Genomic DNA, 25,838 nt, shown 5'->3' with positions numbered 1-25,838 from the left:
ATTTAGCTTAAAGTAAATTAATTAATTAGCTTCATATCCATATGTGTTCACAGCGAAGAAAGAGACAGCAGAATAGTTAATACATGAATGTGTGGACCATACATACATATAATACATATATATATATATATAGACACACATACGTATGTATTTTATAGCGCACCACATTTGCACCTACAAAGGTTAAACTCCAAATTAGTATATAAAGTCAAATCAGGGGACAACATATAAATCTGTATCTTATTCACTGAAATCCTATTCAAATAATACTCCAAAGCAGGGACACAAGAAGAAATTCAATCTCCTCAAACAAATTAATACATACAATAATATAATATAATAATAAATAAAATAAAATAAACAGAAGTATAGATCTTAAACTGAGGTCTTCATAGTACTTAACAAAATATATTAGTGAATTAATAAATTAACATAATAATATAATAAATAATATAATACACTAGTATATTATATTGAAATAATATTAAAATATTGCAATAATAAGTGGTTGGTACTGATTGGTCTGGTGGGCTGATGAGCATGTACCCCACAGGGGCAGAGAGATATATTTAAACTCAATCTGCCCTGAGGGGCAGACGCCCCACAGCCCACTCAGACCAACAGACACCATTGAAAAAACAATAAATTGACAAAACCTAACTAGTATCAGGATTTCCCAGTACTTTTAATGACTAAAACCTTTTATAACAGCTAGACAGTATTGAGCTCCACAGTGTCATTAAGACCATGTGGGCTCAGGGTATGTAACTGAAATATCCAGAAGGCTTCGCGCATGCAGAGTCTTCTGTACCTATCTCCTCCTCTCACTGTGGCTCCGATGTGTTCGACCGCTCTAATGGTCAAACCACTTAGGTTACCTTTCTGACATCCAGAGACATGACTTGACAGGCTATGGGTCTTAATGTTCTTTGTAATATTCCTCTTATGTTCCATGAACCTTTCATGCAGGGGACGGATTGTGCGGCCTACATATTGTATGCCGCACCTACATTGGATAACATATATCACATAATTAGTCCTGCAATTCATAAAACCCCTGATCTCGAATTCATCTGATCTACTATGGGACTTGATCTTAGTACATTTATTATCTGCAAAGAGGCAGGTTACACATCTATCCTTACCACACTTAAAAAACCCATTCGGTTTCGGAGGAAGTCTCAAGGTACTTCCTGTAACTTCTTTCGGTCCTCTTTTGAATAGACTAGGTGCTAATTTCTGCTTTAAAGAATTAGCTTTTCTGAATATAACCAAATTCCTTCCAGTTAATGTTGTTTCTAGCAATTTGTCTGATTTCAGAATGGCAGAATTTTTTGTAATTATCTTTTTAATATCCCTTGCAGCTGTATTATATTGTGTAATAAAGGACAGTGACTTGTCACTCCCTCCTTGTCTATATTTACTGACTGCTGAATGAATCAGTGTGGCTCTTGATTTCAGTTTAGTCTCTGTAAGGGCCATATCTAAAATATGTTTAGGATATCCCTGTTTCATAAATGCAGTATACATAACTTCTGCTTGTTTGTTAAAGGCCTCTTCTGTAGAGCAGTTTCTACGTAACCGCTGAAACTGTCCTTTGGGTATGTTTAATCTCCATGGTTTATAGTGACTACTTGCAAAGTGTAAAAAATTGTTACAATCCACATCTTTAATATATGTGGAGGTGAGAATAGCATTATCTTGAATTGTAACCGTGATATCAAGATAATTAATAGATACTTTGCTCGAAGTGTTGGTGAATTTCAAACCTATTGTGTTTGAGTTTAAACAGCCAGTAAGATGTGAAAAGGGTGAAACATCCTCATCCCAAATAAAAAACAAATCATCTATGTATCTTCCATAGAGGACCAGGCCCGCACCGAGATCACCACCCCAGATGTTAGACTCCTCAAACCAACCTAAAAAAAGGTTGGCAAAAGTCGGTGCGAACCTGGTCCCCATGGCAGTGCCCTTGACCTGTAAATAGAACTGTGAATCAAAAGAAAAATAGTTGTGCTCCAAAATAAACCTTATGGCTGATAAAATAAAAGTGCGAAAAGAAATATCCACCTCAGTGTCGTGGTATAGATAATGATTAACTGCAAGAAGACCCAAATCATGTGTTATATTGGTATAAAGGGATTCTACATCATATGTTAGTAATATATATGAATCCTTCCAACATATACCATCTAATTTTTGGAGGAAATGTGTAGTGTCCCTGATATAGGAAGGAAGAGCCTGAACATATTTCTGTAGATGTGCATCTACAAAAGCCGATAGATTAGATGTCAGGGATCCCACCCCTGAAATAATTGGACGCCCCGGAGGAGAAATTATTGACTTATGCACCTTTGGCATGTGGTAATAGATGGAAATAATGGGGTATTTAACCATCAAAAAGAGAAATGTTTCCTTATTGATGTTTCCCTCGTCTAATGCCGTCTCCAATAAGGGCCTAAGTTCATCCTGATAGATACCTGTGGGATCTCTTGAGATTTTTCTATAAAAGGTATTGTCATTGAGCTGTCTATAAGCCTCAGAGAGGTAATCCTCAAGATTCTGGATAACTAAACCTCCGCCTTTATCGGCTTGTTTTATAATGATCTCTTTATCATTAATGAGTCTTTTGAGGGCCATTCTCTCAGATCTTGACAGATTATCTCTCAGGGCTAAAGTATCCTGTCTGGTGCATAACTCTCTGAACTCCCTCATAGTTGTAGTGTAGAAGCCTTCAATAAAAGGACCTCTATACTGAAGAGGGTAAAATTCAGATGGTATTTTGAATTTCTTTGAATCTATTCCATTAATGTCATATACCTTTCTTGGTCTAGTGGCCTCTTTGGTGTTATCTATCTCCTCATTTTCACCTAAAAGTGATTCTAAAATCCCAAGACAAGCATCATCTTGTCTGTCTAAGCAGATTGGTGACCCATTGATATTCTGTTTGTGTAGTGATTTTTTTATAAAATATCTCTTTCTACTCAGAGTACGTACAAATCTGTTTAGATCAACAAAAAGCGTAAAGAGGTTCGGTTTTTCTTCTGGGGCAAATTTTAAGCCCTTATTTAATAAAGAGATTTCAGCTGGTGTCAAGATTTTTTTAGAAAGATTAAATATACTTTTGGTACTTAGAACCTTCTTACGTTTTTTGTAGGTATTCTTGATTCCTCCCCTGCAGCCTCTAGCTCTTCCTCTCTTCTTCTTTTTGGAGTAAGCATCACTCTTTGGTTTTCCCACGAGTTGTTCTGTGGGTCCCCCGGTGAGTGATGGCATCTCTCCAAAAAATTCACCTTTGATGACTTAATGGGACGATCTTCTCTTACACCTGTGTTACTCGGAGGAGTCGAATCCTTGGTCCTTAGAACCTCATATCTATTTCTGTAGTTCTCATCCCTCCATGTATCTCTACTGTCAGGTCTCTGTCTTTGAAATCGTTGTCTCTGAGGCTTATTAGGATAATTCCTATTACCTGAATAAAATTGTTTCTGTACCTCCCTAGAATCTCTATATGAATTGAACCTACTTCTATTCCTATCATTGTGTCTCCCTTGGAATCTAGGGGAAGATATACTCGACCGCCTCTTTTCTGATGGAGTGCGATCTCTCTTATTGTATGTTCGTACTTGATCCCTATTGTAATCCTCTCTATCTCGATTCAATTTTTTATGTTTCAAAGAGATAAGAGTTTTCTCAAAATCCTGAACCTTCTTATTCACCCTCTGGTCCTTTCCCTCAAAATCTGGATGATTTGAGTGGATCAGTAGGGCTTCTTGTATTTTCTCTATATTAACCTGGATAATTTGCATTTTGTGTTCTCTATGTTTAATAAGAAGCTTCATCAGATTCCGTGAACAACTGTCCAGAGTTTCATTCCATTCAGTTAAAAACTCAGGATCATCTTGAAACGAACAGGATTTAAATAATCTCAGACCTCTCGGTATCATGGTTTTATCCAAATACTTCTGTAATGTAACTTTATCCCACCAATGTCTGGTCTCTGCAATGAACAAATCCTCTAATTCATTGAAGAGACCAAACATGTCCACACAGCTATCTTAATATTATTTCAATATAATATACTAGTGTATTATATTATTTATTATATTATTATGTTAATTTATTAATTCACTAATATATTTTGTTAAGTACTATGAAGACCTCAGTTTAAGATCTATACTTCTGTTTATTTTATTTTATTTATTATTATATTATATTATTGTATGTATTAATTTGTTTGAGGAGATTGAATTTCTTCTTGTGTCCCTGCTTTGGAGTATTATTTGAATAGGATTTCAGTGAATAAGATACAGATTTATATGTTGTCCCCTGATTTGACTTTATATACTAATTTGGAGTTTAACCTTTGTAGGTGCACATGTGGTGCGCTATAAAATACATATGTATGTGTGTCTATATATATATATATATATATGTATTATATGTATGTATGGTCCACACATTCATGTATTAACTATTCTGCTGTCTCTTTCTTCGCTGTGAACACATATGGATATGAAGCTAATTAATTAATTTACTTTAAGCTAAATCTGATGTAGCCACAAAGTATAATTGATGGAGTTGTTAAAAGTTTAAAATCAAAAATTAAGAATGACAGACAACCAAGTAATAGATTTGCAGAGAACAAATGTTTTTCTATTTATTTATTTTTTATATATTTGTTTTATGTTTCTTAATTGATGTATTATTAGGTAGATTTCTGGTGATTTCATACACACATACTCCTGAGAATGAATGTGACAGGAGCTCTACAGGTGCTTATACTAATGATTTAATTGGTTTCCCTTTAAATATGGAGACCTAGGAGAGCACAATTACTTCAACCCTCTGAGGAAACGACCAGTGTTGTCGGTCGAGAAACGCGTCAGGGCTCAAAGGATCCAGGCACTCGTCAGTCCTACGAGTTTATTTATTCTATACCCTCAATCTCTGCCAGAATTGATTGACCAGCTCCATAGCCACCTGCATTGGTCCCGCTTGCTATACGGGGACCGTGGCTTTCATTTGATTCATTCTACAGTGCTCAAATCATCTGGAGCACCAGCGATCCGTTTTGGAGGCGGCAGTGAAAGAGATATCCTGCCATACTGGTCCGGCAGGAGAACGGGAGGTCGAGCCGCTAGAAAGAGCGGCGCCCGGTTCATGGTCAGTACCGCTGGGACATCTGTGGAAGCGGTAAGCAATTCAGCTCCGGATACTAGTCACAGTGAGAGAGTGACAGACGGAGCTCATGCACTTTACTTCACCTAATTCCAGTATGATACCTTTACCAAACCGGTTTATCCAATAGCAAGAATATCACTACTATATAGAATAAAGGAAAACATTCATTTTGGAACTGTTTCTAAAGTGCTATATATTTTTTAAAAAATTTGCATATCAAATTATCAGCCACCACTAATCACACCAGACTGATGGATCATTGGTTCTAACAAAGAACGTATACCGAATATTGCATCATTTACTAGTGCACTAGTACTGTGGGACTATTATATATCATATGCCGAGTGTGGATTCTTTGTTGAATTGAATATATTATTAGTTCTAACTAATGTCACTTTTTAACTGATTGTGATTTAACTTATTTTATGAATAAATTTGTTCAAATGTACATGTAGTCTGCTTGCGCTCTCTCTTCTTCTTTTTTTCTTCCAATTGTTTAGGGTGTGCTAATACCCTTTTCCCTTGAGAGCAGCAGGCAGCATTTTCAACCTAGGCTCAGTAGGGCGCTTTTTCTTTGTTTTTTCTTCCTTTGTAGGCTGGCCACACCCTTAAGTATGGGCCCCTATCACTGCATCCCCCGGTGGGCCCTTCATGCCCCAGTCCAACACTCGTCACACCTCCGCCCTCCGTTGTCCTGGACACGCCTGCGTTTTACTCACCACTCCCCGAAAACGGTCTCCAACGGTCTGGATCCACCCTGCCACGCCTCCTTCCTGTCAATCTTCTTAGTGGTCGCCTCTGCGACCGTTTTCGTCGGTAGCTGTGACGTAACCCGACGACCTCTGTCGCCGGGCAACGACGCGCACAGCGGCCACCGCATATGCGCATTCCGCACCCGTTCGCACCGCAGCGAAAAACCGCTGCGTGTGAACGGTTCGGAATGACCCCCATTGTTCTGTGTCAGCAATGTACATTATTGCTGGACATAGCAGTTTGATGAACAGGGCTTTATGGGCCTTATCAGCTTCAGTTGCAGTTTTGTTAAAATAGCAAAACTGCAACTGCTATCACTCGCATGTTGGGGGCCGCCCAGCACAGGGCAAGGCCACCAAACATGCAAATGCCCACCAGCGATGCGATCACAATTCATTTGAAGTTTTTGGGACACACATACATCTCTCTCCTAATATTAACCTGCGGTAGAGAATCCTTATGAATTGTATTGGTATTCATGACCCTGGCACCCAGCACTGTTTTGAATTTGATACATGGAGAGCCGGACCCTTGTATAGTATGCTGTATGCAGGGGTGTATCTAGGGGTCCGAGCGCCCCGGGCAAAGTAAAGGACTGGCGCCTCCCATAATTGAAAACAGGATTTTAATACCTACCGGTAAATACTTTTCTCCTAGTCCGTAGAGGATGCTGGGGTCCACTTCAGTACCATGGGGTATAGACGGTTCCGCAGGAGCCATGGGCACTTTAAGACTTTTCCAGAGTGTGAACTGGCTCCTCCCTCTATGCCCCTCCTCCAGACCTCAGTATAGGAACTGTGCCCAGGGAAACGGACATTTCGAGAAAAGGATTTACTTGTAAGTTAACAGTGAGATTCAAACCAGCTCACACTTCAACCATGCCGCACAACATGGCATTCAACAGAACACATGCCAGCGGGCATGAACTATTGCAGCAACATGCTGAAAATAATTTGAACACAACACTTGTGTACTACAACAAAATAACAACTGTAGGCAAATTTACGCACTGGGGCCCTCATTCCGAGTTGTTCGCTCGCAAGCTGCTTTTAGCAGCTTTGCACACGCTAAGCCGCCGCCTACTGGGAGTAAATCTTAGCTTATCAAAATTGTGAATGAAAGTTTCGCAATATTGCGAAAAGACTTCTCTGTGCAGTTTCTGAGTAGCTCGAGACTTACTCTTCCAGTGCGATCAGTTCAGTGCTTGTCGTTCCTGGTTTGACATCACAAACACACCCAGCGTTCGCCCTGACACTCCTCCGTTTCTCCAGCCACTCCCGCGTTTTCCCCAGAAACGGTAGCATTTTTTAAACACCCCCATAAAACGGCCAGTTTCCGCCCAGAAACACCCACTTCCTGTCAATCACATTACGATCACCAGAACGAAGAAAAAACCTCGTAATGCCGTGAGTAAAATACCTAACTGCATAGCAAATTTACTTGGCGCAGTCGCAGTGCGAACATTGCGCATACGCAGTTAGCGGAAAATCGCTGCGATGCGAAGAAAATTACAGAGCGAACAACTCGGAATGACCACCTGGGTTGGGTGCCCAGCATCCTCTACGGACTAGGAGAAAAGGATTTACCGGTAGGTATTAAAATCCTGTTTTCTCATACGTTCTAGAGGATGCTGGGGTCCACTTCAGTACCATGGGGTTATACCAAAGCTCCAGTACGGGCGGGAGAGTGCGGATGACCCTGCAGCACCGATTGACCAAACTTGAGGTCCTCATCGGCAAGGTCTCAAACTTGTAAAACTTAGCAAACGTGTTTACCCCTGACCAAGTAGCTGCTCGGCAAAGTTGTAATGCCGAGACCCCCCGGGCAGCCGCCCAGGATGATCCCACCTTTCTAGTAGAATGGGCATTTACCGAATTCAGTATAGGCAATCCTGCAGTGGAATGAGCGTGCTGAATCTTACCTCTGCTTAGAAGCAGGACACCCAATCTTGTTGGGAGCATACAGGACAAACAGGGGTGGTATTCATGTGACCTGCAGTCGGGAGACCGACAGTCACATGACCTCCTCCACCATCCGGACCCCTCACTATCCCGATGGTCGGCATGCCGACCAACAGGGACTAGTTCCACTCGTGGGTGTCCACGACACCCATAGAGTGGGAATAGAACCCGTGCCACCGAGCCCGCAGCGTAGCGAGCGCAGCAAACCCACAAGGGGCTTGCTGCACTCGCCCCTCCCCGCCGGGATCCCGGCGTCGGTATGCTGCCGGGATCCCGGCGTCGGTAAGCTGACCGGCGGTCTCCTGACCGCCGGTCAGCCATACTACACCCGACAAACAGAGCCTCTGTTTTCCGTATCCGAGCTGTTCTTGCAATATAAATTTTCAAAGCTCTGACCACATCCAGAGACTTTGACGCAGCGAAGCTGTCAGTAGCCACGGGCACCACAATAGGCTGGTTTATATGGAAAGAAGAAACCACCTTCGGAAGAAATTGCTGACAAGTTCTTAACTCAGCCCTATCTTCATGGAAGATCAAGTAAGGACTCTTGTTAGACAAGGCCCCTAACTCAGACACCCTCCTTGCGGATCCCAAGGCCAACAGCATGACCACTTTCCAAGTGAGAAACTTCAACTCTATCTCCTGTAGTGGTTCAAACCATTCCGATTGAAGGAACTGCAACAACACATTACGATCCCATGGTGCCACTGGAGGCACAAATGGAGGTTGGATGTGCAGAACCCCTTTCACGAACGTCTGAACTTCTGGAATGGAGGCCAATTGTTTCTGAAAGAAAACGGACAAGGCCGAAATCTGGACCTTGATTGAACCCAATCTTAGGCCCGCATCCACATCTGCCTGCAGAAAATGGAGAAAACGTCCTAACTGAAACTCTTTGGTAGGAGCCTTCTTGGATTCACACCAAGACACATATTTTCTCCAAATACGGTGGTAATGTTTAGACGTTACTCCTTTCCTGGCCTGAATCAGAGTGGGAATTACTTCTTTGGGAATACCCTTTTGGGCTAGGATCCGGCACTCAACAGCCAAGCCGTCAAACGTAGCCGCGGTAAGTCTTGATACACGCACGGCCCCTGCTGCAGCAGGTCCTTGTGAAGAGGAAGAGGCCGAGGATCTTCTATGAGCAACTCCTGAAGATCTAGATACCAAGCTCTGCTTGGCCAGTCTGGGACAATGAGGATCGCTCGAACCCTTGTTCTTCTTATGAACTTGAGCACTTTTGGTATTAGTGGAAGTGGAGGAAAGACATACACCGACCGAAACACCCACTGGGTTACCAGTGCATCCACTGCTATTGCTTGAGGGTCTCTCGACCTGGAACAATATCTCTGAAGCTTCTTGTTGAGACGAGATACCATCATGCCTACTTGAGGAACTCCCCAAAGACCTGACACCTCTGCGAAGACTTCTTGGTGGAAGCCCCATTCTCCTGGATGGAGATCGTGTCTGCTGAGGAAGACTGCTTCCCAGTTGTCCACTCCCGGAATGAAAATTGCCGACAGAGCTCTTGCATGTCTTTCTGCCCAGAGGAGGATCTTTGTCACCTCTGCCATCGCCGCTCTGCTTTTCGTTCCGCCCTGACGGTTTATGTACGCGACTGCTTTTACATTGTCCGACTGGATCTGTACGGGTTGATCTTGAAGAAGATGCCCCGCTTGTAGAAGGCCGTTGTAAATGGCTCTCAACTCCAGAACGTTTATGTGAAGACAGGTTTCCTGACTTGACCATCTTCCTTGGAAGCTTTCTCCCTGTGTGACTGCAGCCCAGCCTCGGAGACTTGCATCCGTGGTAACTAGGACCCAGTACTGAATCCCGAACCTGCGTCCCTCTAGTAGGTGAGAACTGTGTAGCCACCACAGGAGCGAAATTCTGTCTTTGGATGACAGGATTATCTTCCGGTACATGTGTAGGTGAGATCCGGACCACTTGTCCAACAGGTCCCACTGGAATACTCTGGCATGGAATCGGCCAAACTGTATGGCCTCGTAGGACGCTACCATCTTTCCCAACAACTGAATGCATTGATGAATCTACACTCTTGTTAGTTTCAGAATTTGTTTGACCATTCTCTGGATTTCCAGAGCCTTTTCTACTGGAAGAAATACCCTCTGTACTTCTGTGTCCAGTATCATCCCCAGAAAGGACAATCTTGTCGTCGGTTCCAACTGTGACTTCGGAAAATTTATGATCCAACCGTGTTGTTGCAGTACTGTCAGGGAGAGTGCAATGTTCTGCACCAACTTTTCCCTGGACCTCGCTTTTATCAGGAGATCGTCCAGGTAAGGAATTATATTGACTCCTTTCTGTCGAAGGAGGACCATCATCTCCGACCTCACCTTGGTGAACACCCTCGGTGCCGAGTCCAAATGGCAACATCTGAAATTGGTAATGACACTCCTGTATTGCGAATCTCAGATAAGCTTGATGTGTAGGATAAATGGGAACATGTAAGTAGGCATCCTTTATATCCACTGACACCATGAAATCCCCTTCCTCCAGACTGGAAATCACTGCCCTCAGAGATTCCATCTTGAACTTGAACCTTTGCAGGTAGAGATTCCGATTTTTCTGGTTTAGAATCGGTCTGACCGAGCCGTCCGGCTTCGGAACTACAAAGAGGCTTGAATAAAACCCTTCCCCTTGTTGTGACAAGGGAAACAGGACAATGACTTGATCCTGACATAATTTTTGTATTGCTGCGGCTACTACTTCCCTGTCTGGGAAAGAAGCTGGTAAGGGCGATTTGAAAAATCGGCACGGGGGAACGTCTTGAAACTCCAGTCTGTACCCGTGAGACACAATTTGTAAGATCCTCGGGTCCAGGCCAGATTGAACCCAAATCTGACTGAAAAGTTTCAGACGTGCCCCCACCTGAGCGGACTCCCGCAAGGGAGCCCCAGGGTCATGCTGAAGATTTGGCAGAAGCGGGGGTTGATTTCTGCTCCTGCGATCCTGGAGACGCTGCAGACTTTTTTCCTTTTCCCCTTCCTCTACCCGCAAAGAAAGGGAAACCTTTTCCCTTTTTGTATTTATTGGGCCGAAAGGACTGCATCTGAGAGTGATGTGTCTTTTTCGCCGGCGCAGGAGCATAAGGCAAGAATGTCGACTTACCTGCGGTAGCCGCAGAAACTAAAGCATCCAGCCCATCTTCAAACAAGGCCTCACCTTTATACGGGAGAGCCTCCATATTCCTTTTGGAATCTGCGTCAGCATTCCGTTGGGGAATCCACAACGCCCTCCTTGCTGAAACAGCCATGGTAGCGGCTTTTGATCCCAAGAGCCCAATATCTTTCATGGCTTCTAGAATATACGCAGCAGCGTCTTTGATATGACCCAACGTTAGGAGAATCTCGGCACTACTCACCCACGCACAGGCAATGGTAGGCCTGAGTAGTGTCCCATTGGCCACATAAATAGATTTTAACGTAGTCTCTAACTTGCGGTCTGCCGGCTCCTTTAGGGAAGCCGTCCCAGGCGCAGGGAGAATCACCATCTTTGTTAATCATGACAGGGCACTGTCTAAAACAGGGGGGGTGGGGGCTCCCACCTTTTCCTGTCCTCTACCGGGAAAGGATAAGCTACCTGAATTCTTTTGGGAATCTGACATTTCTTTTCAGGGTTAACCCACACTCCCTCAAAGAGAGTGTTCAGCTCATGAGATGGAGGAAAAGTTACGTTAATCTTCTTTTCTTTATAAAAGTAAGCCTTCTCCTGAGGTAAAGGAGGGGGCTCCATAACTTCTAAGACCTCCTTTATAGCAACAATCATGTACTGAATGTTTTTCGCTAATTTTGGATCTATTCCCCTGGAATCACTAGTGTCGACACAGGAATCAGAGTCCGTGTCGGTATCAGTTTGTACTACTTGTGCAAATGACCTTTTATGTGACCCAGAGGGGTCCCCTGTGGATGAAAAGGCAGAACTAGGTTCCTGCATGAGACTCAGACTTATCCAATCTCTTACTGATATGATTCACACTATCACGTAATTCTTTCACCCATTCAGGCTTGTGGTGTGCCGGCAGCGCCACCACATTCCAACTCTGTGTCCCTAAAATGGCTCCCTCAGGGGAAAAGCTCCCTGCCTCAGACATGTCACACACGTGCACAAACACACCACAGTCACACCGGGGCTTATAGGGGACAGACCCACAGTAAAATCTGTCAGAGGGACACAGAGAAGATTTGCCAGTTCACAACTCAGCGCTAGTGATAAAATCCCTGAGTAATATAAAATGTCCACAGAGACCTGTAGCGCTTTTATAATGTCAAATTTACAATACAGCACCAATTTACACTGTGCCCCCCCCTTATTTTCCCCCTGATACTTGGTTCAGAAGTGGAGGAGGACCAGCGTTTTCTTCCCCTGCAGCTTGCTTGGAGAAAATGGCGCTGAGCAGTGTGCTGGCTGACTGAGGAGGAAGCCCCGCCCCCTGTAATGGCGCGTTTCCCCTCAGACTTTTTCACTGAAATATTTATACTGGCGGGGGTGTAGGCTTGTGCCACGGCCCAATATGCTATATATTGCCAGTTAGAGTAGGTTTTCATGCTGCCTCCCAGGGCACCCCCCCCCCCCCCCCCCCGTGCCCTGCACCCTACTGTGCGCTGTGTATGGGTAGCATGACCGCGCAGCATTCCCACTCGTTGCGCGGTACCTTGAGCCGTCACGATGACCGGAGGTCCCTCTTGCAGATCTCCGATTCTAATACTCACGCGTCTTCTGACTTATGGCTCTGTTAGGGGGGTGACTGCGTGCTGTGGCAGTGAGCGCATAGCCGCAGCTAGTGTTCAGTACCCTTCAGGAGCTAATGGTGTCCTGTCAGCATGAAGCAGAGCCATGAAACTCTTTAGGAAGTTGGTTCCTACTTCTTTCCCCTAAGTCCCACGAAGCAGGGAGACTGTTGCCAGCAGTCTCCCTGAAAATAAAAAAACCTAACATAAAGTCTTTCAGTGAAACTCAGTAGAGCTCCGCTGGAGTGCGACCAGTCTGCCTGGGCACATTTTCTAAACTGAGGTCTGGAGGAGGGGCATAGAGGGAGGAGCCAGTTCACACTCTGGAAAAATCTTAAAGTGCCCATGGCTCCTGCGGAACCGTCTATACCCCATGGTACTGAAGTAGACCCCAGCATCCTCTAGGACGTATGAGAAATAGGGAAGGTGCATGTGCAAAAAAGGGACATGATCTTGTGGGAAAGGGGCATGACTATACAACAGTTCCCCCATTTCAAATTACGCTACACAGTAGTAACCCTTATACACATCATCCCCACACAGTAGCAGTTCCCTTTACACATTATGCCAACACAGTAATTCTTAAAACACTGAGGAGACATTAGCAGTGCCTGGCCTGGCTGAGGACGCAATGCCACCCAAGGCCAGGTAGTATAATCAAATAGTAGTGCATAGAAGTGCAGTGCACCGCACTACCCAGTGGTGCAAGTAGAAAAAAATGTTAGTGCATGCCCAAAAAATGGGTGTGTCACATGCCACATGGGGCATGGCCAATGAAAATGAGGGCATGATACACATATGATCCCAATACTGCAGTGACAAATACACTTATGCCCCCAATAGTGCCAGATACACATATGCCCCCACAGTGCCAGATACATATATGCCCTCACAATGCCAGATACACACATGCCCCCACAGTGCCAGGTATACCCCCACGGTGCTAGATATGCACCAACAGTGCCAGATATACCCCCACAGTCATATAGTCATTGTCGCCATCCCCCTCCCAGCACATAGCCATAGTCCCCTTCCAGTAAATAGCCATTGCCCCCACCTCCCCAAGTAATAACCGTAGTCCCCCCAGCACATAGCCGTAGTCTCCACCTCTCCCAATACAGTCATACAGTAGTCCCCACCCCCCTCCCATCACGTAACAATTGTTCCCTGCCAACATAGATAGCCATAGTCCCCTTCCCTGCACACATCCCGTTACCTCCACAAGCACATAGCCATAGTCCCCATCCCACTCCCAGCACATAGCCATAGTCCCCATCCCACTCCCAGCACATAGCCATAGTCCCCATCCCACTCCCAGCACATAGCCATAGTCCCCATCCCCCTCCCAGCACATAGCTGTAGTCTGCCCTTAGCACATAGTAGTTGTCTCCCCCACTCCCAGCACATATATAGACTCCCCATACAGCACATAGCCCTAGTCCCCACCCCACAACAGCCAAGCAGATAGCCGTAGTGTCTGGCAATACCTGCTGTGCCGAGCTGCCTGGGATGAAGGGCGGAGGATCGCTCTGAAGGCAGGAGCTGGCATCGGTGTCCGGCACTGCACCAAACTACGTGAAGAAACTGGAAAAAAAAAAACGACAGCTCCGGGAGCTCCCGACAGCAAAGGTTGCTGGGAGTTGTAGTTTATTTTCAGTTTCTTCCCTGTAGTGCATTGCGGTGCCGGACACCGGCGCCAGCTCCTGCCTACTGAGCGATCCTCCTCCCTCCATCCCAAGCAATGCATAGCCAGCTCGGCACAGCAGGTATTGCCAGACACTATGGCTTAAGGGATTCCACCCCCTGCTCGGCTGGCGCCCCTGGTGAGTGCCATCCTGGCCAATGGGTAGATACGCCCCTTTCTGTATGTAAACATAAATATATATATATATATATATATATATATATATATATATATATACATACATGCAACTGCTTCGGCACGCTGCAAAATCCAAGGCTGGACTGATGCTGCTCAGGTGCCCTCCCCAGCAGAGAAACTCCCCGCTGTAAATACCAGGAAAGGACGAGGCAGCACTCAGAGGCTTCAAATTCAAAGATATAATTGTGCAAAAAGTGGCATCAACGTTTCGGGAACCTATTCCCCTTCTTCAGGATAGCAACAGTGATAAACAAGCGTGTTTAAATAGATCTGGAATCACTTACCCCCCGGAAACATGCAGTCACTCGCATCAGCGTCTCCAAACGGCCGTGTCACCTGTGCTTCTGCCCGGCTCCCCCGGGCGGCTTGGCGATACCGGAAGTGACGTCGCGGAGGCCAGCCTCGTTCGCTAATGCCTTTATGTGGGAAACAGAGCGTGAATTATTCTTTGCCAATAAGGCGATTGCGAATAGACTTTTTATTTATTATCGCTACATTGATTTTCTGGCATGGCGAATTGCAAAATTTGTGTCAATTGATTGAAACCCACAATCAGTCTGACAGTCCAGCTAAGCTAACGATGAATGGTAGCCGAGTGGAAATCTGTTTCTTGGACATCCTAATTAAATTACAGGATGGCAAGATTGACACATGCCTATATAAAAAAACCACTGATCGCAATACAATACTGCGATACGTCAGTTTCCACCCGGCTCCCACCATCAGGGGTCTTCCATACTCGCAGTTTCTCAGAGTATGTAGGGCCAATAACAGCGATGTTATTATATCAACTCAGCTGGATGAAATGGAAAATAGATTTTTAGCAAGAGGTTACCCCCGGGCATTGGTGCAATCGGCCCGCAAAAAAGCATTGGCTTCATACAATACCACCTTGGTGAAGCCAACTCATACAAAAGATATGTCCAAAATCATTCCCTGGGTGTGCGAGTATGATGTAGAGAGTAAACAGACACAACAGCAAATCAGACAGCTCTGGCCAATAGTGACATCGGACCCCGACCTTAAAATGCTACATGACAAACGCATCATGCCTAGCTATACAAAAGGGAAAAGCATTAAAGACATCTTGGTTAAAACTGATATGGCCAGATTTAAAGTAAACCCCACGCATTTTCTTTCCAGACGTAATGGATGTTTTAAGTGCACCGGCTGCACGACATGTTCTCACATGTCACCAGAGACCACTATAGCTCATCCCTTTTTGGGTAGAAATTTTAAAATCAGGTGGCCTCTCACTTGCAGTTCGAAGTTTGTCATATATGCCATAATGTGCCCCTGTGGGCGCTATTATATTGGCAAGACAGAGTGTCAATTTAAAATCAGAATGGCCCAGCACAGGCAGGCCATCAGAAACACTCTGGCCTCGTGCAGCGGTGACCAACCTGTCGCCAAACATTTTGTGGCATACAGGCATAGTATGGCCATATTTAAACATCGCATTAGCGACCATGTCCCTGAGTCGACACGAGGAGGCGACAGGGGTAAAAAAACTTTTGCAATTGGAATCCATGTGGATCTACAGGATGAACACTTTGAAACCAGGGGGGTTGAATGAAAATTTGGGGTTGATTAATTTAATTTAATTGTATTTAATTACCCAAAATTCATCTAATTAATATCCAATATTGATCTAAAAATCCCCCATCTGCCAAACATTCTGCAGTGTCATGAGTTAGGGCGCAATGAGTATTCTAAGAGGGAGTGCACACCTATAGGGGTATTTTAGATCATTGAAAACTAGTCTGGAGCTCGGTTGTACAGTTTCCGATATATGTTGCACATGCTTGATAGAATATTACGGTGTGTTGTGGTAACCATATATGTGATATATGATTGCTTCATCAACATGATTATTTTTTATTTGTTTTATTGTGTATATCTGCACACACTCACTATGTGTCTTAATGAGTTGTTTATATGCACTTAGCACTTTAGAAGTATGTACTGTATTATCATTGACCCTTAAGGTCATCTTATGACATTTTGTTTCACCAGTAACTGTTTGTTATTATGGTTTCACAGCAACAGCGTTGCCATGGCCGCGCGGCTGGCTTCCACGACGTCACTTCCGGTATCGCTGAGGCGCCCAGGGGAGCCGTGCGGAAGCACAGGTGATGCGGCCGTTTGGAGACGCTGATGCGAGTGACTGCATGTTTCCGGGGGGTAAGTGATTCCAGATGTATTTAAACATGCTTGTTTATCACTGTTGCTATCCTGAAGAAGGGGAATAGGTTCCCGAAACGTTGATGCCACTTTTTGCACAATTATATCTTTGAATTTGAAGCCTCTGAGTGCCGCCTCGTCCTTTCCTGGTATATATATATATATGAATAGGAAACGACAGTATGTTAGCGAGGTTTCAATGTTTTACGCATTTTCATCAGACTTACAAACAATGAGAAAAACACTCGCCTACATAGCAGTATCACCCCAGTGACTGGCGCCATGAATCCGGAAACGGGATTGCAGCCCACCCAGTGGCGCTGATGTAGACGTCGATGACATCATCAGTGTGCTCTCATCACCAAGGCAACATGACAACAAACATTGGCTATATACAATACTGGTAACCACACACTGTAGGAGAAACACACATAAGCACACCTTAAATATCACTTTTACATATAAAAAGTAAATATATAATTAAAAAGCGCACATTAAAAGGGGGTGTAGTACTGGCCTTGCGGGCTCGGTGGCTACCTGCGGTCGCCACGGGTTCTATTCCCACTCTATGGGTGTCGTGGACACCCACGAGTGGAAATAGTCCCTTTTGGTCGGCATGCCGACCATCGGGATAGTGAGCCGTCGGGCTCATGGAGGAGGTCATGTGACTGTCGGTCAGCTGACCGGCGGTCACATGAATACCACCCATTAAAAGGCTACATATCTGCAAATATGGGACACATTTATACCAGGCAATGTAGGCCTAGGTGCTCATTCAGACCCCGCGGCGACACTGTATCCAATCGCGTCTCCATCTGCAATAACTTCAGTCCTCTATTACCCCCTCTAAGGGAGGGCTGTTCCTGATCAATCATCCGATATCTCAGGGAAGTGAGTGAATGGCGAGCGGCCGAAAAGTGATGTGCCACTGGTTGATCACTCTTACCAGAGGCAATTGCTGCTTTAATAGCTGACCTGTGGGCTGTCATACGTTCCTTAAAAGCCCTCTCCATTTTACCTATGTATGACAGCCCACAGGGACATATCAACGTGAGCTACACGTAAGCCGATAACTAATATGATAGGTTTTGCCAGTATGTGGATGCTGGAACGTTCCTCCTGATATAAGATATTGGCAGGTCGTACAGGTACACTTATAGCAACCCTTTCTTACCCCAAATATGGAGGGCTGTTGTGCTGGGTCATAGATATCAGGTTTAACTAATATATCCCGTAGGTTCCTTGAGCGTTTATAACAAGGCATAAGCCTTGTATTCTCCAACTGCAGATCTGGATCTAATTGAATTAATTGCCAGTGTTTTTTGTCTGACCCTCTAATAGAGTCACTCACAGAATTGTAGCTATTAACCCATGGTATAACAGTATTCTGGTTCTTAACCTTTTGTGTATACAGTAATTGCTGTCGATCTAATGTCATAACCTTACTTTTGGCCTGATCTAACAGGGTGGGGTAATACCCTCTGTCCAAAAATTTCTTAGACATTTGATCAATCTGATTTGCAGCTAACTCTGGATCAGAGGTTATCCATTTAGCTCGCAGAAATTGTGAGTAGGGTAACCCACGTTTCAGGGGCAAAGGATGACAGCTTTTAAAGTGAAGTAAATTGTTTCTATCCGTGGGCTTAGAAAATAACGAGGTAGTAATTTTCCTATTCACTATAGGTAACTGTACATCAAGGAATTTTATTACATTAGACCCAATTGAATACGTTAATTTAATAGGGTGTTCTTTGGTGTTATGAGCGTCAATGATAGCCATCAATGACTCTTTGGAACCCTGCCAGATGACCTGCAGGTCATCAATGTACCAGCAATAGAATATAATGTTATTAGCTGTTTCCATATTCTCAAAAAATAGCTCCTCTTCCACCCAAACATTAAAATATTACTGGACCCCATGGCACACCCTCGGCATTGTAAGTAATATTTTCCATCATATAGGAAATAATTCTTCAATAGTGTAATTTCCAATAATTGGAGGCATAAAGAGATATCTGGACCCCCATAATCTGGTTGAGCATGCAAAAATGTATCAACTGCCGCCATTCCCCCAGAATGGGGAATGACTGTATAGAGGCTCTGCACATCAATCGTGCAGAGCAATGTATCAGCAGGCAGTATAGGTAATGCCTCACGACGTCTTAATAGGGTGCTGGTATCTAACAGATATCTCGGCATCCTGTGAATACATGGCTGGAAAATTTCATCTAAAAAGATGTCCACAGGTTGAAACAAAGATCCCCTGGCCGATATGATGGGTCGGCCAGGAGGTTTGTTCAACCTTTTGTGTATTTTGGGTGTAGTGTAAAGTAATGGTACTACAGGGTGTGATGGAATAAGTGCATCTCTCAGATGCATCGGGATCAACCCAGAGGAGATTGCAATATCTAGGCATTCAGTGAGTTCTTTAATAAATTGACCTGTAGGGTCACTTGTCAAACGGCAATAAGTAACACTATCACTCAATTGAGATTAAATTTCTTCCTTGTAGGCCTTCAAATTCTGGTTCACAAGGGCACCCCCTTTAACTACAGATCTAAAGACAAGGTCTTTATTAGCTGCCAACTTAGCCAATACTTCTCTCTGGCCTTCAGTAAGGTTGTCACGGACCAAGGTGGGTTGGTTAACCAACTGGTCACAGTCCTGCTCAACCAAACGCATAAACATGTGGATAGAAGCGTTGTTTGACTGTGGGTCGAATGTCGGCTTTGGTAACAATTTATTTAATTTTTCTGGTAACTTAACCGAAGGTTCCACGGCAACAGGAGTAAGTACAGGTGTTTGCTTAGCAAAGTGTTCCTTCAATTTAAGCATTCTATTGCGCTTGTACTTTTCAACTTTCCACTGCAATGGTTGTGGCTTTGACATCGGGACAAAAGACAGTCCCTTAGATAGGACTTGTTGTTCCGTTTCATTAAGCTCATAGTCCAACAAATTAATTACTGGTCTTTCCTCCCTTTCGGCGGTTTTGTAGCCCTGCCTCTGCTTTTGCCTCCTCCACTGCTTCCTGCGTCTGGTGTACGCTCCCCATCTCGGTCGCTTCGCTCTTTGGTCCTGGTGGTCACCCCTAAAGGGCCCCTCGCTTGGGATGACTGAGCATAAGAATCTGACTCACTGGCCGTTGATGTATACTCATTTGAGGATTCTTGGTTATGTCGTTTGTCCAAGCGATGACGGAAGGAAAGTTTTTTTATTCAAATTCCTTCGCTGGTTATCATTCCAAAGATAAACATTATTATTATCGTAGTCTTGATCCACTTTCGCTTTTTTATCAGCTTTAAATTTAATATCTCTCTTGTAGACTTGCAACAGGTTACTTAGTTTTTCGTACCAATTATTTGCTGTATTTACTTTTAATGCAACCTTATGAATGGCCTCAAACGCTGATATTTTTTTTTTTTCAGAAGATTAATTTATTTTGTGCTCTGTTCTATTATCAGCAGCATAAGGTCCATCGAGCACCTGTTCATAATTCCAACCCATTTTCTGTAGAAGATTGGATCATGCTGTCCTATAGTGGGTGAATTTGTCATCCTGAGCCCCCGGGGTATCTTTTTCGACCGGTAGTAGTCACTTAGTGACAGGCAGTGGTAGTAGAAGTCTGTCTCCTTGCGTTTATATTTAAGTAGATTACGTTAAACGCTTTCCAGTGAGCAGGCTTCTACCTGATCTTCCAACACTGCATTATAGAGGATTCCCTCCGCTTCCGACTCTGAATACATATGTAGAATACCCAACGGGCTTACTCTAGGCCAGTGGTTTCCAAACTTTTTTGAATCACGGCGCCCTAGAATATCAGAATTTTTTTTCACGGCACCCCTAGGCCAAAAATTTCTTATTGAGAAATTTAGAAAGAAATATTACATTAAGTAGATCGCGTTTATATGTCATACTTAGGGTCAGTTGTGTGGTGAGGGACAAGATTTGCTTCTGTTTGGCCACATATTTTATGACTGGCAGCCACCAGCACTGGTTTTGCCTATTATATTGACCATGAATAATTTGAATTGGTCCTGGACCACCAACCCAGGGCACCCCTGCAAGTGTCCCGAGGCACCCCAGGGAGCCACGGCACACAGTTTGGGAACCTCTGCTCTAGGCATAAAGCCACTTGTGCTCTCCTCTGAAGAATTAGGAGCTGTCATATTGTACTGTGCACTTAATCCTATTGATTCCAGATGAAAGTGACTGTTGCTTTAAGGTGCATATAAGAAAAAAAAAGTACAAGTGCAAGTTTAAATAACCACCAGCTATGAAGAAAAGCTATGGAGCTCTTTAAGACACCATTGTACTGAGTATCCACTGGTAGATGAATGCCTGATTTATAACAAAGATAACGCTGGGGAGCCTTGTAAATTAGCCTCACCGTCTGCCGCTGGTGTGGCTAGGTAATAAAGGTTTGATAGTACTGGCTCTCCCATCAGCTGAATATTCTGCGCCGGGTGCCCGCATAGAAGGGATTCAATGAATACATGTATAGATGCAGCACTCCAGGCGACTCAATAATGAACAGGAAACGACAGTATGTTAGCGAGGGTTCAATGCTTTAAGCATTTTCATCAGACTTACTAACAATGAGAAAAACCCTCACCTAAATAGCAGTATCACCCTAGTGACTGGCGCCATGAATCCGGAAACGGGATTGCAGCCCGCCCAGTGGCGCTGACGTGGACACCGATGATGTCATCAGAGTGCTCCCATCACCAAGGCAACATGACAGCAAACATCGGCTATGTATATACACACATGTACACACTGATGACGTCATTGAGGTCCATGTCAGCACCACTGGGTGGGCTGCAATCCCGTTTCCGGATTCATGGCGCCAGTCACTGGGGTGATACTGCTATTTAGGTGAGGGTTTTTCTCATTGTTTGTAAGTCTGATGAAAATGCTTAAAGCATTTTAACGTCGCTAACATACTGCCATTTCCTGTTCATTATTGAGTCGCCTGGAGTGCTGCATCTATACATGTATTCATTGAATCCCTTCTATGCGGGCACCCGGCGCAGACATTTTCAAGCTATTTATTCAAAGGATGCTGAGAGATCTGTTAGATACCAGCACCCTAGTTAGACGTCGTGAGGCATTACCTATGCTGCCTGCTGATAAATTGCTCTGCACAATTGATGTGCAGAGCCTGTATACAGTCATTCCCCAATCTGGGGGAATGGTGGCAGTTGATAAATTATTGCATGCTCAGCCAGATTATTGGGGGCCAGATATCTCTTTATGCCTCCAATTACTGGAAATGACGCTATTGAAGAATTATCTCCTATATGATGGCAAATATTACTTACAATGCCGAGGGTGTGCTATGGGGTCCAGTGTGGCCCCATCGTACTCTAATATTTTAATGTTTGGGCTGGAAGAGGGGCTATTTTTTGAGAATATGGAAACAGCTAATAACATATTCTATTGCAGGTACATTGATGACCTGCTGGTCATCTGGCAGGGTTCTAAAGAGTCATTTATGGCTATTATTGACACTCATAACACCAAAGAACACCCTATTAAATTAACGTATTAAATTGAGTCTAATGTAATCCAATTACTTGATGTGCAGTTATCTATAGTGAATAGGAAAATTACTACCTCGTTATTTTCTAAGCCCACGGATAGAAACAATTTACATCACTTTAAAAGCTGTCATCCTTTGCCCCTGAAACGTGGGTTACCCTACTCACAATTTTTGTGAGCTAAACGGTTAACCTCTGATCCAGAGTTGGCTGCAAAATAGATTGATCAAATGTCTAAGAAATTTTTGGACAGAGCGTATTGCCCCACCCTGTTAGATCAGGCCAAAAGTAAGGTTATGACATTAGATCGACAGCAATTACTGTATACACAAAAGGTTAAGAACCAGAATACCATTATACCATGGGTTAATAGCTACAATTCTGTGAGTGACTCTATTAGAGGGTCAGACAAAAAACACTGGCAATTAATTCAATCAGATCCAGATCTGCAGTTGGAGAATACAAGGCTTATGCCTTGTTATAAACGCTCAAGGAACCTACAGGATGTCACTGGCCTAGACTGAGGGTGTTGTGAACTCGGGGATTCTTCCGATGGTTGGGAAGAGGAACCACAACTGAGTTGGAAAAGGGAGGGTCTGATACAGGATCTCCTCATACAGGACGCTGACAGTGGAGTTTGATGAAATATGAAAGAGCTTTATTGCGAAAGAAAACAACTTAAAGTCAAATGCCAAAAGGAATAAATGAAGGGAATGTCCAGACCCACTGAAGGGTTAAGTGAGCAGTATTGGGGAAGCTGGTAATTGAAGAAACTGTGGGTGATGTTTAAAAGTCACTGATAACCTGTGGAACTTATGAATGATGATTATTGGCATGGATGGTTGAAGAACTTGTGAATGGTGACAGAGACGCTGATGATTTGAGAAACTGAAGTGCAGGGGTTTTAGATGCTTTGGATTTGTAGAACTTGTGAACGGAGACTGAGATGCTAATGATGTGAGGAATTGAAGTGCAGGGGTTTTAGACGCTGTGGATCTGTAGAACTTGTGAACGGAGACTGAGACGCTGATGATGTGAGGATTTGAAGTGCAGGGGTTTTAGACGCTGTGGATCTGTAGAACTTGTGAACGGAGACTGAGACGCTGATGATGTGAGGATTTGAAGTGCAGGGGTTTCTGACGTTGTGGATTTGTAGAACTTGAGAACGGAGACTGAGACGCTGATGAAGTGAGGAATTGAAGTGCAGGGGTTTCTGACGCTGTGGATCTATAGAACTTGTGAACGGAGACTTGAGACGCTGATGATGAGAGGAATTGAAGTGCAGGGGTTTTAGACGCTGTTGGATTATGGAACTTGAGAACGGAGACTTGAGACGCTGATTCCTAGGAGCACGGATGACTGGAACGCAGAGAGATTACCGGCCGCTGAATACACTGAAGCTGGAGCAGTGAACTGGCAGCTGGAAATGCCGGAGACACTGGGGTACGACTGCAGGGATCCTTGCCGGGAACAAGAGCACTGGCATCTACGTCAGGGAAAGACGATACTCAGGCACTGAAGCTCTGTCCGGCGTCTGACTTTGAATCTCCCGCCAGCGCTGGATTGGTGGAGCAATCTGATGACGTCACCTGCCCCCCGTCCACGTGATGCCGGGTGTCATGGCGGCGCCCATGCCCCGGAGAACCGCCGGTAGCCGTGCCAACCAGACGCCGGAGCCCGTGGCCCACCGAAGGCAGAGGCCGCAACACCGACCAGCAGATACGCAGGGGTAAGCGCGGCGAATGCCGCCTCTGGTGTGTGACAGTACCCCCTCCTCCAGGAGTGGCCCCTGGACACTTTCCAAGTTTTGTTGGATGTCTGGAATGGAACATCCGCACCAGTCGGGGAGCCGAAACTTCAGTAGCTTTGACCCAGCTCCTTTCCTCGGGACCAAAACCTTTCCATTCCACCAAATACTGTAGATTCTTGTGAAGATAGCGGGAATCAAGAATAGCTTTGATCTCGAAGTCCGTACCCTCTTCAGCCTCTGCAGAGGTTGGCCTTGGGGACTTGGAATGAAACCGGTTCAAAACAAGAGGGCGAAGAAGAGAGACATGGAAGGCATTTGGTATCCGGAGAAGGGAAGGCAACCCCAATTTGCAGGCAACCGGATTCAAGACTTGTAACACGGGATAAGGACCGATGAACCTTGGAGCGAACTTCATAGTGGGCACCTTTAAACGAAGATTGCGGGTAGAGAGCCATACCCTGTCACCAACCTTGTATTGAGGAGCTGCCCGTCGCTTCCTATCCGCAAAGAACTTATAGCGACCGGAAACTCTCTTGAGATTGGCATGAACTCGACTCCAGATTTTGCTGAAATGTCGTAGAGTAGAGGTTGCAGCAGGAACTTCTTCTGGAGGATAAATGGGTAATCCCGGAACTTGGGGATGAAATCCGTAATTAATAAAACATGGAGACTCACCAGTCGAAGAGTGATATAGATGGTTATGGGCGAACTCGGCCCAAGGCAACAACTCCACCCAATTGTCTTGTGAGGGAGAGAGGTAAACACGGAGAAAAGTTTCAAAATCTTGATTGACGCGTTCAGTTTGCCCATTGGTCTGTGGATGATAAGCAGATGAAAACTTGAGTTTTGTTTGTAGAGCCGAGCAGAGGGCTCTCCAGAATCTTGCCGTAAACTGTACCCCTCGATCCGAGACTATTTCCAGAGGTAACCCGTGCAGGCGGAAGTGCTCCCGAATAAATAACAAAGCCAACTTAGAAGCTGATGGTAATCCGGTCAACGGAACAAAATGTGCCATCTTAGAGAATCGGTCGATAATCACCCAGACTGTGTTATGACCCTTAGAGAGAGGTAGTTCAGTAACAAAGTCCATAGAGATATGAGTCCAAGGCCTCTTAGGAATGGACAGTGGGTGCAACAATCCCGCAGGAGGCAGACGTAGAGTTTTGTGCTGAGCACATTGAGGACACGAGTTGACATACTCTTGGACGTCCTTCTTCATAGTGTCCCACCAGTAAGATCTTCGCAGAAATTCCCACATCTTTTGAACTCCCGGATGGCCAGAAAACTTGGAAATGTGAGCCCACTGCAACAATCTTGGTCGAAATTTAGCTGGCACAAACATTCTTCCAGGAGGAGGACCCAACACAGTGGGAGCCGCAGAGATAGAGACGGGACTGAGGATCAATGCTTTTACGACGGTATTCTCCTCATCCGAAGCCATTACGGAACGGGATAGGGCATCCGCCTTGGTGTTAAGAGTTCCAGCCCGGTACTTAATGATAAACGAAAATCTAGCAAAGAAGAGCGCCCATCTTGCTTGACGGGGATTCAAGCACTGGGCCGTCTTGAGATACAGTAAATTCTTGTGATCCGTAAAAATCGTAATTAAGTGTTTAGCACCCTCCAAAAGATATCTCCATTCTTCTAAGGCAGATTTAATTGCCAGCAGCTCTTTGTCTCCAATGGTGTCATTTAATTCAGCAGGGGAGAACTTGTGAGAATGGAAACCACACGGATGTAACTTCCCATCTGGAGCGTACTGCGAAAGTACGGCACCTATGCACCTATGCATCAACCTTCAGAAAGAATGGTTTTAGGAAATCTGGCTGCTGA

The 25,838-nt window shown here is 44.6% G+C and overlaps 1 protein-coding gene across 1 annotated transcript in view; it reads right to left on the bottom strand.

Annotated features, from left to right (window-relative positions):
• P4HA1 (prolyl 4-hydroxylase subunit alpha 1) overlaps positions 1-14,947 on the bottom strand; it is a 320,719-nt gene extending 305,772 nt beyond the window's left edge. The window contains exon 1 of the mRNA XM_063961484.1: positions 14,816-14,947. The gene's annotated coding sequence lies outside the window, so the exon portion shown is untranslated. The remainder of the gene's footprint in view (positions 1-14,815) is intronic.
• Positions 14,948-25,838: the final 10,891 nt, after the last annotated feature.

Source organism: Pseudophryne corroboree, chromosome 3 (genome assembly GCF_028390025.1).
Source record: "Pseudophryne corroboree isolate aPseCor3 chromosome 3, aPseCor3.hap2, whole genome shotgun sequence".
Lineage (NCBI taxonomy): Eukaryota > Metazoa > Chordata > Amphibia > Anura > Myobatrachidae > Pseudophryne > Pseudophryne corroboree.
The sequence above is the reverse complement of the archived record's forward strand: the minus strand, read 5'-3'. Positions and strand labels throughout refer to the sequence as shown.